The 12,970-nt window shown below is 46.6% G+C and overlaps 12 non-coding genes across 12 annotated transcripts; all 12 read left to right on the forward strand.

The window, feature by feature from the left end:
* Window positions 1–171: 171 nt before the first annotated feature.
* On the forward strand, window positions 172–242 carry trnag-gcc (transfer RNA glycine (anticodon GCC)). Its single transcript has one exon. It is a non-coding gene; the product is annotated as a tRNA-Gly (tRNA).
* An 806-nt stretch (window positions 243–1,048) lies between these two features.
* trnag-gcc (transfer RNA glycine (anticodon GCC)) lies at window positions 1,049–1,119 on the forward strand. Its single transcript has one exon. It is a non-coding gene; the product is annotated as a tRNA-Gly (tRNA).
* Window positions 1,120–1,925: 806 nt separating this feature from the next.
* Window positions 1,926–1,996, forward strand: trnag-gcc (transfer RNA glycine (anticodon GCC)). Its single transcript has one exon. It is a non-coding gene; the product is annotated as a tRNA-Gly (tRNA).
* An 806-nt stretch (window positions 1,997–2,802) lies between these two features.
* trnag-gcc (transfer RNA glycine (anticodon GCC)) lies at window positions 2,803–2,873 on the forward strand. Its single transcript has one exon. It is a non-coding gene; the product is annotated as a tRNA-Gly (tRNA).
* Window positions 2,874–3,679: 806 nt separating this feature from the next.
* trnag-gcc (transfer RNA glycine (anticodon GCC)) lies at window positions 3,680–3,750 on the forward strand. The gene has a single exon. It is a non-coding gene; the product is annotated as a tRNA-Gly (tRNA).
* Window positions 3,751–4,556: 806 nt separating this feature from the next.
* On the forward strand, window positions 4,557–4,627 carry trnag-gcc (transfer RNA glycine (anticodon GCC)). Its single transcript has one exon. It is a non-coding gene; the product is annotated as a tRNA-Gly (tRNA).
* Window positions 4,628–5,434: 807 nt separating this feature from the next.
* On the forward strand, window positions 5,435–5,505 carry trnag-gcc (transfer RNA glycine (anticodon GCC)). Its single transcript has one exon. It is a non-coding gene; the product is annotated as a tRNA-Gly (tRNA).
* An 806-nt stretch (window positions 5,506–6,311) lies between these two features.
* Window positions 6,312–6,382, forward strand: trnag-gcc (transfer RNA glycine (anticodon GCC)). The gene has a single exon. It is a non-coding gene; the product is annotated as a tRNA-Gly (tRNA).
* An 806-nt stretch (window positions 6,383–7,188) lies between these two features.
* On the forward strand, window positions 7,189–7,259 carry trnag-gcc (transfer RNA glycine (anticodon GCC)). Its single transcript has one exon. It is a non-coding gene; the product is annotated as a tRNA-Gly (tRNA).
* An 806-nt stretch (window positions 7,260–8,065) lies between these two features.
* On the forward strand, window positions 8,066–8,136 carry trnag-gcc (transfer RNA glycine (anticodon GCC)). Its single transcript has one exon. It is a non-coding gene; the product is annotated as a tRNA-Gly (tRNA).
* Window positions 8,137–8,942: 806 nt separating this feature from the next.
* On the forward strand, window positions 8,943–9,013 carry trnag-gcc (transfer RNA glycine (anticodon GCC)). The gene has a single exon. It is a non-coding gene; the product is annotated as a tRNA-Gly (tRNA).
* Window positions 9,014–9,819: 806 nt separating this feature from the next.
* On the forward strand, window positions 9,820–9,890 carry trnag-gcc (transfer RNA glycine (anticodon GCC)). The gene has a single exon. It is a non-coding gene; the product is annotated as a tRNA-Gly (tRNA).
* The last annotated feature ends 3,080 nt before the right edge of the window (window positions 9,891–12,970 follow it).

Consider the following 12,970-nt stretch of genomic DNA (forward strand, 5'->3'; position numbering starts at 1 on the left):
GACCTCCCCACTCCCTTTGCTCAGAGACACTTTTGCTCATATCAGTTCATCAAATACCCATGGAACTTGATCAGTTTGTCTGTCAGTTGTTCAGCTTTAGCATTGGTCGATATTACCCAGTTGAAGAGATGCATTTTCCACATAAATTCGTAGAATTCTTGCAGAAATAGAGCATTGGTGGTTCAGTGGTAGAATTCTCGCCTGCCACGCGGGAGACCCGGGTCCGATTCCCGGCCAATGCAGCAGAGGTCGTGTTTTTAAGGCCATGTTAGTCGTTCCTCATAAGCGGCAGCTGTCCCCAGAGCCACGAGCACAGCGCAGCTTCTCTCACTGGTGGCTGAATGTCAGAGTTGTTGTTTCCCGCGCAGGAGACCCAGGTTCGATTCCCAGCAGAAGCAAAGCAGTGTATCTTGCTACTTTAGAAGTGGGCAACTTATCAGTGTTTTACAGGGAACTAGTGGAAGCACTCTAGACAATGCTTTTCCATGCTTGTTCAACGAAGTACAAGCAATTATGGCTCATGCACCTGTGAAAAACTCCTGAAGGCAATAAAAAGGCTGCAGGCAAGAAAGGTCATGCTTAAAGAAACCAATGAGAGTAAACTGACCTGTTTGTTGTCTCTAAAAAACACCAGAAGAAAAATGTCCAGGGTCAATGCTGACCTGCATGAAAGTGGAATAAACTGCAAGGTAAGTAATGTAAGATCCCCAAGACAGCGCTACAAGGTCACAGTTGGACAGTGGCTTGTTGGAAGAGCAGGGTAATGACTCCCAGCAAGAACTGACAAATCTGGTGCAGTCCAGGAGGCTGAGGTGCCCTGTGGTTCTTAAGGGAGCTGGTGGCCACAGAAGTTAACGCCTCTCACTTTTGATATTGACCTCCCCCACTCCCCTTTGCTCAGAGACACTTTTGCTCATATCAGTTCATCAAATACCCATGGAACTTGATCAGTTTGTCTGTCAGTTGTTCAGCTTTAGCATTGGTCGATATTACCCAGTTGAAGAGATGCATTTTCCACATAAATTCGTAGAATTCTTGCAGAAATAGAGCATTGGTGGTTCAGTGGTAGAATTCTCGCCTGCCACGCGGGAGACCCGGGTCCGATTCCCGGCCAATGCAGCAGAGGTCGTGTTTTTAAGGCCATGTTAGTCGTTCCTCATAAGCGGCAGCTGTCCCCAGAGCCACGAGCACAGCGCAGCTTCTCTCACTGGTGGCTGAATGTCAGAGTTGTTGTTTCCCGCGCAGGAGACCCAGGTTCGATTCCCAGCAGAAGCAAAGCAGTGTATCTTGCTACTTTAGAAGTGGGCAACTTATCAGTGTTTTACAGGGAACTAGTGGAAGCACTCTAGACAATGCTTTTCCATGCTTGTTCAACGAAGTACAAGCAATTATGGCTCATGCACCTGTGAAAAACTCCTGAAGGCAATAAAAAGGCTGCAGGCAAGAAAGGTCATGCTTAAAGAAACCAATGAGAGTAAACTGACCTGTTTGTTGTCTCTAAAAAACACCAGAAGAAAAATGTCCAGGGTCAATGCTGACCTGCATGAAAGTGGAATAAACTGCAAGGTAAGTAATGTAAGATCCCCAAGACAGCGCTACAAGGTCACAGTTGGACAGTGGCTTGTTGGAAGAGCAGGGTAATGACTCCCAGCAAGAACTGACAAATCTGGTGCAGTCCAGGAGGCTGAGGTGCCCTGTGGTTCTTAAGGGAGCTGGTGGCCACAGAAGTTAACGCCTCTCACTTTTGATATTGACCTCCCCCACTCCCCTTTGCTCAGAGACACTTTTGCTCATATCAGTTCATCAAATACCCATGGAACTTGATCAGTTTGTCTGTCAGTTGTTCAGCTTTAGCATTGGTCGATATTACCCAGTTGAAGAGATGCATTTTCCACATAAATTCGTAGAATTCTTGCAGAAATAGAGCATTGGTGGTTCAGTGGTAGAATTCTCGCCTGCCACGCGGGAGACCCGGGTCCGATTCCCGGCCAATGCAGCAGAGGTCGTGTTTTTAAGGCCATGTTAGTCGTTCCTCATAAGCGGCAGCTGTCCCCAGAGCCACGAGCACAGCGCAGCTTCTCTCACTGGTGGCTGAATGTCAGAGTTGTTGTTTCCCGCGCAGGAGACCCAGGTTCGATTCCCAGCAGAAGCAAAGCAGTGTATCTTGCTACTTTAGAAGTGGGCAACTTATCAGTGTTTTACAGGGAACTAGTGGAAGCACTCTAGACAATGCTTTTCCATGCTTGTTCAACGAAGTACAAGCAATTATGGCTCATGCACCTGTGAAAAACTCCTGAAGGCAATAAAAAGGCTGCAGGCAAGAAAGGTCATGCTTAAAGAAACCAATGAGAGTAAACTGACCTGTTTGTTGTCTCTAAAAAACACCAGAAGAAAAATGTCCAGGGTCAATGCTGACCTGCATGAAAGTGGAATAAACTGCAAGGTAAGTAATGTAAGATCCCCAAGACAGCGCTACAAGGTCACAGTTGGACAGTGGCTTGTTGGAAGAGCAGGGTAATGACTCCCAGCAAGAACTGACAAATCTGGTGCAGTCCAGGAGGCTGAGGTGCCCTGTGGTTCTTAAGGGAGCTGGTGGCCACAGAAGTTAACGCCTCTCACTTTTGATATTGACCTCCCCCACTCCCCTTTGCTCAGAGACACTTTTGCTCATATCAGTTCATCAAATACCCATGGAACTTGATCAGTTTGTCTGTCAGTTGTTCAGCTTTAGCATTGGTCGATATTACCCAGTTGAAGAGATGCATTTTCCACATAAATTCGTAGAATTCTTGCAGAAATAGAGCATTGGTGGTTCAGTGGTAGAATTCTCGCCTGCCACGCGGGAGACCCGGGTCCGATTCCCGGCCAATGCAGCAGAGGTCGTGTTTTTAAGGCCATGTTAGTCGTTCCTCATAAGCGGCAGCTGTCCCCAGAGCCACGAGCACAGCGCAGCTTCTCTCACTGGTGGCTGAATGTCAGAGTTGTTGTTTCCCGCGCAGGAGACCCAGGTTCGATTCCCAGCAGAAGCAAAGCAGTGTATCTTGCTACTTTAGAAGTGGGCAACTTATCAGTGTTTTACAGGGAACTAGTGGAAGCACTCTAGACAATGCTTTTCCATGCTTGTTCAACGAAGTACAAGCAATTATGGCTCATGCACCTGTGAAAAACTCCTGAAGGCAATAAAAAGGCTGCAGGCAAGAAAGGTCATGCTTAAAGAAACCAATGAGAGTAAACTGACCTGTTTGTTGTCTCTAAAAAACACCAGAAGAAAAATGTCCAGGGTCAATGCTGACCTGCATGAAAGTGGAATAAACTGCAAGGTAAGTAATGTAAGATCCCCAAGACAGCGCTACAAGGTCACAGTTGGACAGTGGCTTGTTGGAAGAGCAGGGTAATGACTCCCAGCAAGAACTGACAAATCTGGTGCAGTCCAGGAGGCTGAGGTGCCCTGTGGTTCTTAAGGGAGCTGGTGGCCACAGAAGTTAACGCCTCTCACTTTTGATATTGACCTCCCCCACTCCCCTTTGCTCAGAGACACTTTTGCTCATATCAGTTCATCAAATACCCATGGAACTTGATCAGTTTGTCTGTCAGTTGTTCAGCTTTAGCATTGGTCGATATTACCCAGTTGAAGAGATGCATTTTCCACATAAATTCGTAGAATTCTTGCAGAAATAGAGCATTGGTGGTTCAGTGGTAGAATTCTCGCCTGCCACGCGGGAGACCCGGGTCCGATTCCCGGCCAATGCAGCAGAGGTCGTGTTTTTAAGGCCATGTTAGTCGTTCCTCATAAGCGGCAGCTGTCCCCAGAGCCACGAGCACAGCGCAGCTTCTCTCACTGGTGGCTGAATGTCAGAGTTGTTGTTTCCCGCGCAGGAGACCCAGGTTCGATTCCCAGCAGAAGCAAAGCAGTGTATCTTGCTACTTTAGAAGTGGGCAACTTATCAGTGTTTTACAGGGAACTAGTGGAAGCACTCTAGACAATGCTTTTCCATGCTTGTTCAACGAAGTACAAGCAATTATGGCTCATGCACCTGTGAAAAACTCCTGAAGGCAATAAAAAGGCTGCAGGCAAGAAAGGTCATGCTTAAAGAAACCAATGAGAGTAAACTGACCTGTTTGTTGTCTCTAAAAAACACCAGAAGAAAAATGTCCAGGGTCAATGCTGACCTGCATGAAAGTGGAATAAACTGCAAGGTAAGTAATGTAAGATCCCCAAGACAGCGCTACAAGGTCACAGTTGGACAGTGGCTTGTTGGAAGAGCAGGGTAATGACTCCCAGCAAGAACTGACAAATCTGGTGCAGTCCAGGAGGCTGAGGTGCCCTGTGGTTCTTAAGGGAGCTGGTGGCCACAGAAGTTAACGCCTCTCACTTTTGATATTGACCTCCCCCACTCCCCTTTGCTCAGAGACACTTTTGCTCATATCAGTTCATCAAATACCCATGGAACTTGATCAGTTTGTCTGTCAGTTGTTCAGCTTTAGCATTGGTCGATATTACCCAGTTGAAGAGATGCATTTTCCACATAAATTCGTAGAATTCTTGCAGAAATAGAGCATTGGTGGTTCAGTGGTAGAATTCTCGCCTGCCACGCGGGAGACCCGGGTCCGATTCCCGGCCAATGCAGCAGAGGTCGTGTTTTTAAGGCCATGTTAGTCGTTCCTCATAAGCGGCAGCTGTCCCCAGAGCCACGAGCACAGCGCAGCTTCTCTCACTGGTGGCTGAATGTCAGAGTTGTTGTTTCCCGCGCAGGAGACCCAGGTTCGATTCCCAGCAGAAGCAAAGCAGTGTATCTTGCTACTTTAGAAGTGGGCAACTTATCAGTGTTTTACAGGGAACTAGTGGAAGCACTCTAGACAATGCTTTTCCATGCTTGTTCAACGAAGTACAAGCAATTATGGCTCATGCACCTGTGAAAAACTCCTGAAGGCAATAAAAAGGCTGCAGGCAAGAAAGGTCATGCTTAAAGAAACCAATGAGAGTAAACTGACCTGTTTGTTGTCTCTAAAAAACACCAGAAGAAAAATGTCCAGGGGTCAATGCTGACCTGCATGAAAGTGGAATAAACTGCAAGGTAAGTAATGTAAGATCCCCAAGACAGCGCTACAAGGTCACAGTTGGACAGTGGCTTGTTGGAAGAGCAGGGTAATGACTCCCAGCAAGAACTGACAAATCTGGTGCAGTCCAGGAGGCTGAGGTGCCCTGTGGTTCTTAAGGGAGCTGGTGGCCACAGAAGTTAACGCCTCTCACTTTTGATATTGACCTCCCCCACTCCCCTTTGCTCAGAGACACTTTTGCTCATATCAGTTCATCAAATACCCATGGAACTTGATCAGTTTGTCTGTCAGTTGTTCAGCTTTAGCATTGGTCGATATTACCCAGTTGAAGAGATGCATTTTCCACATAAATTCGTAGAATTCTTGCAGAAATAGAGCATTGGTGGTTCAGTGGTAGAATTCTCGCCTGCCACGCGGGAGACCCGGGTCCGATTCCCGGCCAATGCAGCAGAGGTCGTGTTTTTAAGGCCATGTTAGTCGTTCCTCATAAGCGGCAGCTGTCCCCAGAGCCACGAGCACAGCGCAGCTTCTCTCACTGGTGGCTGAATGTCAGAGTTGTTGTTTCCCGCGCAGGAGACCCAGGTTCGATTCCCAGCAGAAGCAAAGCAGTGTATCTTGCTACTTTAGAAGTGGGCAACTTATCAGTGTTTTACAGGGAACTAGTGGAAGCACTCTAGACAATGCTTTTCCATGCTTGTTCAACGAAGTACAAGCAATTATGGCTCATGCACCTGTGAAAAACTCCTGAAGGCAATAAAAAGGCTGCAGGCAAGAAAGGTCATGCTTAAAGAAACCAATGAGAGTAAACTGACCTGTTTGTTGTCTCTAAAAAACACCAGAAGAAAAATGTCCAGGGTCAATGCTGACCTGCATGAAAGTGGAATAAACTGCAAGGTAAGTAATGTAAGATCCCCAAGACAGCGCTACAAGGTCACAGTTGGACAGTGGCTTGTTGGAAGAGCAGGGTAATGACTCCCAGCAAGAACTGACAAATCTGGTGCAGTCCAGGAGGCTGAGGTGCCCTGTGGTTCTTAAGGGAGCTGGTGGCCACAGAAGTTAACGCCTCTCACTTTTGATATTGACCTCCCCCACTCCCCTTTGCTCAGAGACACTTTTGCTCATATCAGTTCATCAAATACCCATGGAACTTGATCAGTTTGTCTGTCAGTTGTTCAGCTTTAGCATTGGTCGATATTACCCAGTTGAAGAGATGCATTTTCCACATAAATTCGTAGAATTCTTGCAGAAATAGAGCATTGGTGGTTCAGTGGTAGAATTCTCGCCTGCCACGCGGGAGACCCGGGTCCGATTCCCGGCCAATGCAGCAGAGGTCGTGTTTTTAAGGCCATGTTAGTCGTTCCTCATAAGCGGCAGCTGTCCCCAGAGCCACGAGCACAGCGCAGCTTCTCTCACTGGTGGCTGAATGTCAGAGTTGTTGTTTCCCGCGCAGGAGACCCAGGTTCGATTCCCAGCAGAAGCAAAGCAGTGTATCTTGCTACTTTAGAAGTGGGCAACTTATCAGTGTTTTACAGGGAACTAGTGGAAGCACTCTAGACAATGCTTTTCCATGCTTGTTCAACGAAGTACAAGCAATTATGGCTCATGCACCTGTGAAAAACTCCTGAAGGCAATAAAAAGGCTGCAGGCAAGAAAGGTCATGCTTAAAGAAACCAATGAGAGTAAACTGACCTGTTTGTTGTCTCTAAAAAACACCAGAAGAAAAATGTCCAGGGTCAATGCTGACCTGCATGAAAGTGGAATAAACTGCAAGGTAAGTAATGTAAGATCCCCAAGACAGCGCTACAAGGTCACAGTTGGACAGTGGCTTGTTGGAAGAGCAGGGTAATGACTCCCAGCAAGAACTGACAAATCTGGTGCAGTCCAGGAGGCTGAGGTGCCCTGTGGTTCTTAAGGGAGCTGGTGGCCACAGAAGTTAACGCCTCTCACTTTTGATATTGACCTCCCCCACTCCCCTTTGCTCAGAGACACTTTTGCTCATATCAGTTCATCAAATACCCATGGAACTTGATCAGTTTGTCTGTCAGTTGTTCAGCTTTAGCATTGGTCGATATTACCCAGTTGAAGAGATGCATTTTCCACATAAATTCGTAGAATTCTTGCAGAAATAGAGCATTGGTGGTTCAGTGGTAGAATTCTCGCCTGCCACGCGGGAGACCCGGGTCCGATTCCCGGCCAATGCAGCAGAGGTCGTGTTTTTAAGGCCATGTTAGTCGTTCCTCATAAGCGGCAGCTGTCCCCAGAGCCACGAGCACAGCGCAGCTTCTCTCACTGGTGGCTGAATGTCAGAGTTGTTGTTTCCCGCGCAGGAGACCCAGGTTCGATTCCCAGCAGAAGCAAAGCAGTGTATCTTGCTACTTTAGAAGTGGGCAACTTATCAGTGTTTTACAGGGAACTAGTGGAAGCACTCTAGACAATGCTTTTCCATGCTTGTTCAACGAAGTACAAGCAATTATGGCTCATGCACCTGTGAAAAACTCCTGAAGGCAATAAAAAGGCTGCAGGCAAGAAAGGTCATGCTTAAAGAAACCAATGAGAGTAAACTGACCTGTTTGTTGTCTCTAAAAAACACCAGAAGAAAAATGTCCAGGGTCAATGCTGACCTGCATGAAAGTGGAATAAACTGCAAGGTAAGTAATGTAAGATCCCCAAGACAGCGCTACAAGGTCACAGTTGGACAGTGGCTTGTTGGAAGAGCAGGGTAATGACTCCCAGCAAGAACTGACAAATCTGGTGCAGTCCAGGAGGCTGAGGTGCCCTGTGGTTCTTAAGGGAGCTGGTGGCCACAGAAGTTAACGCCTCTCACTTTTGATATTGACCTCCCCCACTCCCCTTTGCTCAGAGACACTTTTGCTCATATCAGTTCATCAAATACCCATGGAACTTGATCAGTTTGTCTGTCAGTTGTTCAGCTTTAGCATTGGTCGATATTACCCAGTTGAAGAGATGCATTTTCCACATAAATTCGTAGAATTCTTGCAGAAATAGAGCATTGGTGGTTCAGTGGTAGAATTCTCGCCTGCCACGCGGGAGACCCGGGTCCGATTCCCGGCCAATGCAGCAGAGGTCGTGTTTTTAAGGCCATGTTAGTCGTTCCTCATAAGCGGCAGCTGTCCCCAGAGCCACGAACACAGCGCAGCTTCTCTCACTGGTGGCTGAATGTCAGAGTTGTTGTTTCCCGCGCAGGAGACCCAGGTTCAATTCCCAGCAGAAGCAAAGCAGTGTATCTTGCTACTTTAGAAGTGGGCAACTTATCAGTGTTTTACAGGGAACTAGTGGAAGCACTCTAGACAATGCTTTTCCATGCTTGTTCAACGAAGTACAAGCAATTATGGCTCATGCACCTGTGAAAAACTCCTGAAGGCAATAAAAAGGCTGCAGGCAAGAAAGGTCATGCTTAAAGAAACCAATGAGAGTAAACTGACCTGTTTGTTGTCTCTAAAAAACACCAGAAGAAAAATGTCCAGGGTCAATGCTGACCTGCATGAAAGTGGAATAAACTGCAAGGTAAGTAATGTAAGATCCCCAAGACAGCGCTACAAGGTCACAGTTGGACAGTGGCTTGTTGGAAGAGCAGGGTAATGACTCCCAGCAAGAACTGACAAATCTGGTGCAGTCCAGGAGGCTGAGGTGCCCTGTGGTTCTTAAGGGAGCTGGTGGCCACAGAAGTTAACGCCTCTCACTTTTGATATTGACCTCCCCCACTCCCCTTTGCTCAGAGACACTTTTGCTCATATCAGTTCATCAAATACCCATGGAACTTGATCAGTTTGTCTGTCAGTTGTTCAGCTTTAGCATTGGTCGATATTACCCAGTTGAAGAGATGCATTTTCCACATAAATTCGTAGAATTCTTGCAGAAATAGAGCATTGGTGGTTCAGTGGTAGAATTCTCGCCTGCCACGCGGGAGACCCGGGTCCGATTCCCGGCCAATGCAGCAGAGGTCGTGTTTTTAAGGCCATGTTAGTCGTTCCTCATAAGCGGCAGCTGTCCCCAGAGCCACGAGCACAGCGCAGCTTCTCTCACTGGTGGCTGAATGTCAGAGTTGTTGTTTCCCGCGCAGGAGACCCAGGTTCGATTCCCAGCAGAAGCAAAGCAGTGTATCTTGCTACTTTAGAAGTGGGCAACTTATCAGTGTTTTACAGGGAACTAGTGGAAGCACTCTAGACAATGCTTTTCCATGCTTGTTCAACGAAGTACAAGCAATTATGGCTCATGCACCTGTGAAAAACTCCTGAAGGCAATAAAAAGGCTGCAGGCAAGAAAGGTCATGCTTAAAGAAACCAATGAGAGTAAACTGACCTGTTTGTTGTCTCTAAAAAACACCAGAAGAAAAATGTCCAGGGTCAATGCTGACCTGCATGAAAGTGGAATAAACTGCAAGGTAAGTAATGTAAGATCCCCAAGACAGCGCTACAAGGTCACAGTTGGACAGTGGCTTGTTGGAAGAGCAGGGTAATGACTCCCAGCAAGAACTGACAAATCTGGTGCAGTCCAGGAGGCTGAGGTGCCCTGTGGTTCTTAAGGGAGCTGGTGGCCACAGAAGTTAACGCCTCTCACTTTTGATATTGACCTCCCCCACTCCCCTTTGCTCAGAGACACTTTTGCTCATATCAGTTCATCAAATACCCATGGAACTTGATCAGTTTGTCTGTCAGTTGTTCAGCTTTAGCATTGGTCGATATTACCCAGTTGAAGAGATGCATTTTCGACATAAATTCGTAGAATTCTTGCAGAAATAGAGCATTGGTGGTTCAGTGGTAGAATTCTCGCCTGCCACGCGGGAGACCCGGGTCCGATTCCCGGCCAATGCAGCAGAGGTCATGTTTTTAAGGCCATGTTAGTCGTTCCTCATAAGCGGCAGCTGTCCCCAGAGCCACGAACACAGCGCAGCTTCTCTCACTGGTGGCTGAATGTCAGAGTTGTTGTTTCCCGCGCAGGAGACCCAGGTTCAATTCCCAGCAGAAGCAAAGCAGTGTATCTTGCTACTTTAGAAGTGGGCAACTTATCAGTGTTTTACAGGGAACTAGTGGAAGCACTCTAGACAATGCTTTTCCATGCTTGTTCAACGAAGTACAAGCAATTATGGCTCATGCACCTGTGAAAAACTCCTGAAGGCAATAAAAAGGCTGCAGGCAAGAAAGGTCATGCTTAAAGAAACCAATGAGAGTAAACTGACCTGTTTGTTAGGGTTAGGGTTAGGGTTAGGGTTAGGGTTAGGTAAGTAGAGATCCCAGAACCAACGCCCAAAGGGCATCGGACTGGGTTGTGCACTGTCCATCCCACCCATGGTCACCAAGCAGGCTCCACTTTCATACTGGCCACACCAGAGTGTCCCATCACCCAGTATAGGGCTCTAACGGTCAGGGCTCTAATGTCCCGGGCTCTATTACCCAGGGCCTAAGTGGTTAAGGTCAGGGTTGGTTTTTGGGAGGAGATTTTAAACTATATACAAGTACACAAGCCTTTTATCGCGACGTTTCGACAGCTTTCTGTGTCTTCTTCAGGCATGACTTGTGTAAAATAAATGTTTTTTTCTCTGAGCTCAATTTAATTTTTTAATTTTATTTCTAAACACCATGTATGTGGTTGAGCAAAAAATCAACTGTCATCCTCTTCTCACTCGGGAGCTGTGTGTGCAGCTTCTTATACCCCGAGCAGGGCCTAGGCTCCTCCCCTCTGTTTATTTTTGAATTTTTAAATTTTTCTAATTTTTCAGAGCCTTTTCTTTGAATATATCAAGCACTTTTAAGTGCACTTTTTGAATTCCAGCACTCTTTCATCTTCCCTTACACTCTTATAAGTTTACTTTTTTTGTTTTAGTGTACACTTTTTTGTGTTACTAACTTCACAGACCCATTTATTTATGTTTCACTTTCACACACTTATTTGTGTTTTTAGCACCCCTTTGTTTTACTTTACAACACATTTTTTGTGTTATGTATCGCTCACGGCACCCCCATTGTCTTTTCAACCTCAACTGTGCTTTCATTCAAAAAAATACACCTTTTTGTGCTATGATACATCCCTCTTTCTAGCTCACTACTGTACATTTTTGTGTATCACATTTAAACCAACTATATACAAATTCTGTTTAGATGACTCTTAACCCATATGTATCTTTTTTGATTTTTTACAGATGGAGACATCCAGTATGGTTTTCCGTAAAGGGAGACCAGCGAGGCCCAGAGAGAGAGGCACGGGCTGAGTTAGGTAAGTAGAGATCCCAGAACCAACGCCCAAAGGGCATCGGACTGGGTTGTGCACTGTCCATCCCACCCATGGTCACCAAGCAGGCTCCACTTTCATACTGGCCACACCAGAGTGTCCCATCACCCAGTATAGGGCTCTAACGGTCAGGGCTCTAATGTCCCGGGCTCTATTACCCAGGGCCTAAGTGGTTAAGGTCAGGGTTGGTTTTTGGGTTAGGGTTAGGTTTGGAAAAGTACAACAGCTCCCCCCAACCTAGCCCTCGTCTAGGCCAGTTTGGGATAGGGAGACTGAGGGAAAGGTGCACGGGCCCACGCTTGTCAGACTATACCATATCGCATGAGATCATCTCCGGTCTAGGAGCTGTGCTTGTCTAAGCATTGGGCCTAAAAAAGTGAAAGTTATGTTTTTGGTTAAATTTAGGCTCTGAATTTTTTCACCCTTAAGTTTCACAGTGCTCGAGTTGAACCGGCTGGGTTCATAATTGCTGAGGTTATGGCGGTTAGCTTGAGAGTGCAGTTTGTTCCAGCACTCAATCTAGATCTAAGTAGATATGAGAACACAAAGTTCTTGATTGAACTTGTTCCAGATCGGCGAACCAGACCACAACTCGAAGGTCGCAGACCGGTAATCCCGACCCAGCATCGTGCTCTGCCAAAAAGTATTGTTTCAGCCAGACTGCCATGTTATCAAAGACGGTTAATGTCATAGTTAAATTATAATCATTGGGTCTGTGATTGTTAAGTTTAGGGTGTGTTTTAGTTCAGCCTTAAATTTAGCTGTGTTAGAATTACACCGACTAGGTTTGTAAACCGCTGGGTCTGTGACGGTTAAGTTTAGGGTGTGGTTTGGTTCAGCCTTAAATTTAGCTGTGTTAGAATTAAACCGGCTAGGTTTTTAAACCGCTGGGTCTGTGACGGTTAAGTTTAGGGTGTGGTTTGGTTCAGCCTTAAATTTAGCAGTACTCACCAGACCACAGCTCGAAATTCAGAGTCCGACGATCCCGACCCAGCATCGCGTTCCGCCATGAAGTCCTGTTTCAGCCAGACTGCCTTGTCCCAAAGACGGTAAGTGTCATCGTTAGACTATAAACACTGGGTCTATGATGGTTAAGTTTAGGGTGTGTTTTAGTTCAGCCTTAAATTTAGCTGTGTTAGAATTAAACCGGCTAGGTTTTTAAACCGCTGGGTCTGTGACGGTTAAGTTTAGGGTGTGGTTTGGTTCAGCCTTAAATTTAGCAGTACTCACCAGACCACAGCTCGAAATTCAGAGTCCGACGATCCCGACCCAGCATCGCGTTCCGTCATGAAGTCCAGTTTCAGCCAGACTGCCATGTTATCAAAGACGGTTAATGTCATAGTTAAATTATAATCGTTGGGTCTGTGATGGTTAAGTTTAGGGGTGTGGTTTGGTCCAGCCTTAAAAATAGCAGTCCTCGAGTTGAACCGGCTAGGTTTTTAAATGCTGCGGTTATGGTGGTTAGGTTTAGAGCGCGGTTTGGTCCATCTATAGATTAGGGTTAGGGTTAGGGTTAGGGTTAGAGTTAGGGTTAGGTTTGGAAAAGTACAACAGCTCCCCCCAACCTAGCCCTCGTCTAGGCCGGTTTGGGATAGGGAGACTGAGGGAAAGGTGCACGGGCCCACGCTTGTCAGACTATACCATATCGCATGAGATCATCTCCGGT

The sequence above is a fragment of the Carassius auratus genome, unplaced genomic scaffold (assembly GCF_003368295.1).
Source record: "Carassius auratus strain Wakin unplaced genomic scaffold, ASM336829v1 scaf_tig00217842, whole genome shotgun sequence".
NCBI classification, from domain to species: Eukaryota; Metazoa; Chordata; class Actinopteri; order Cypriniformes; family Cyprinidae; genus Carassius; species Carassius auratus.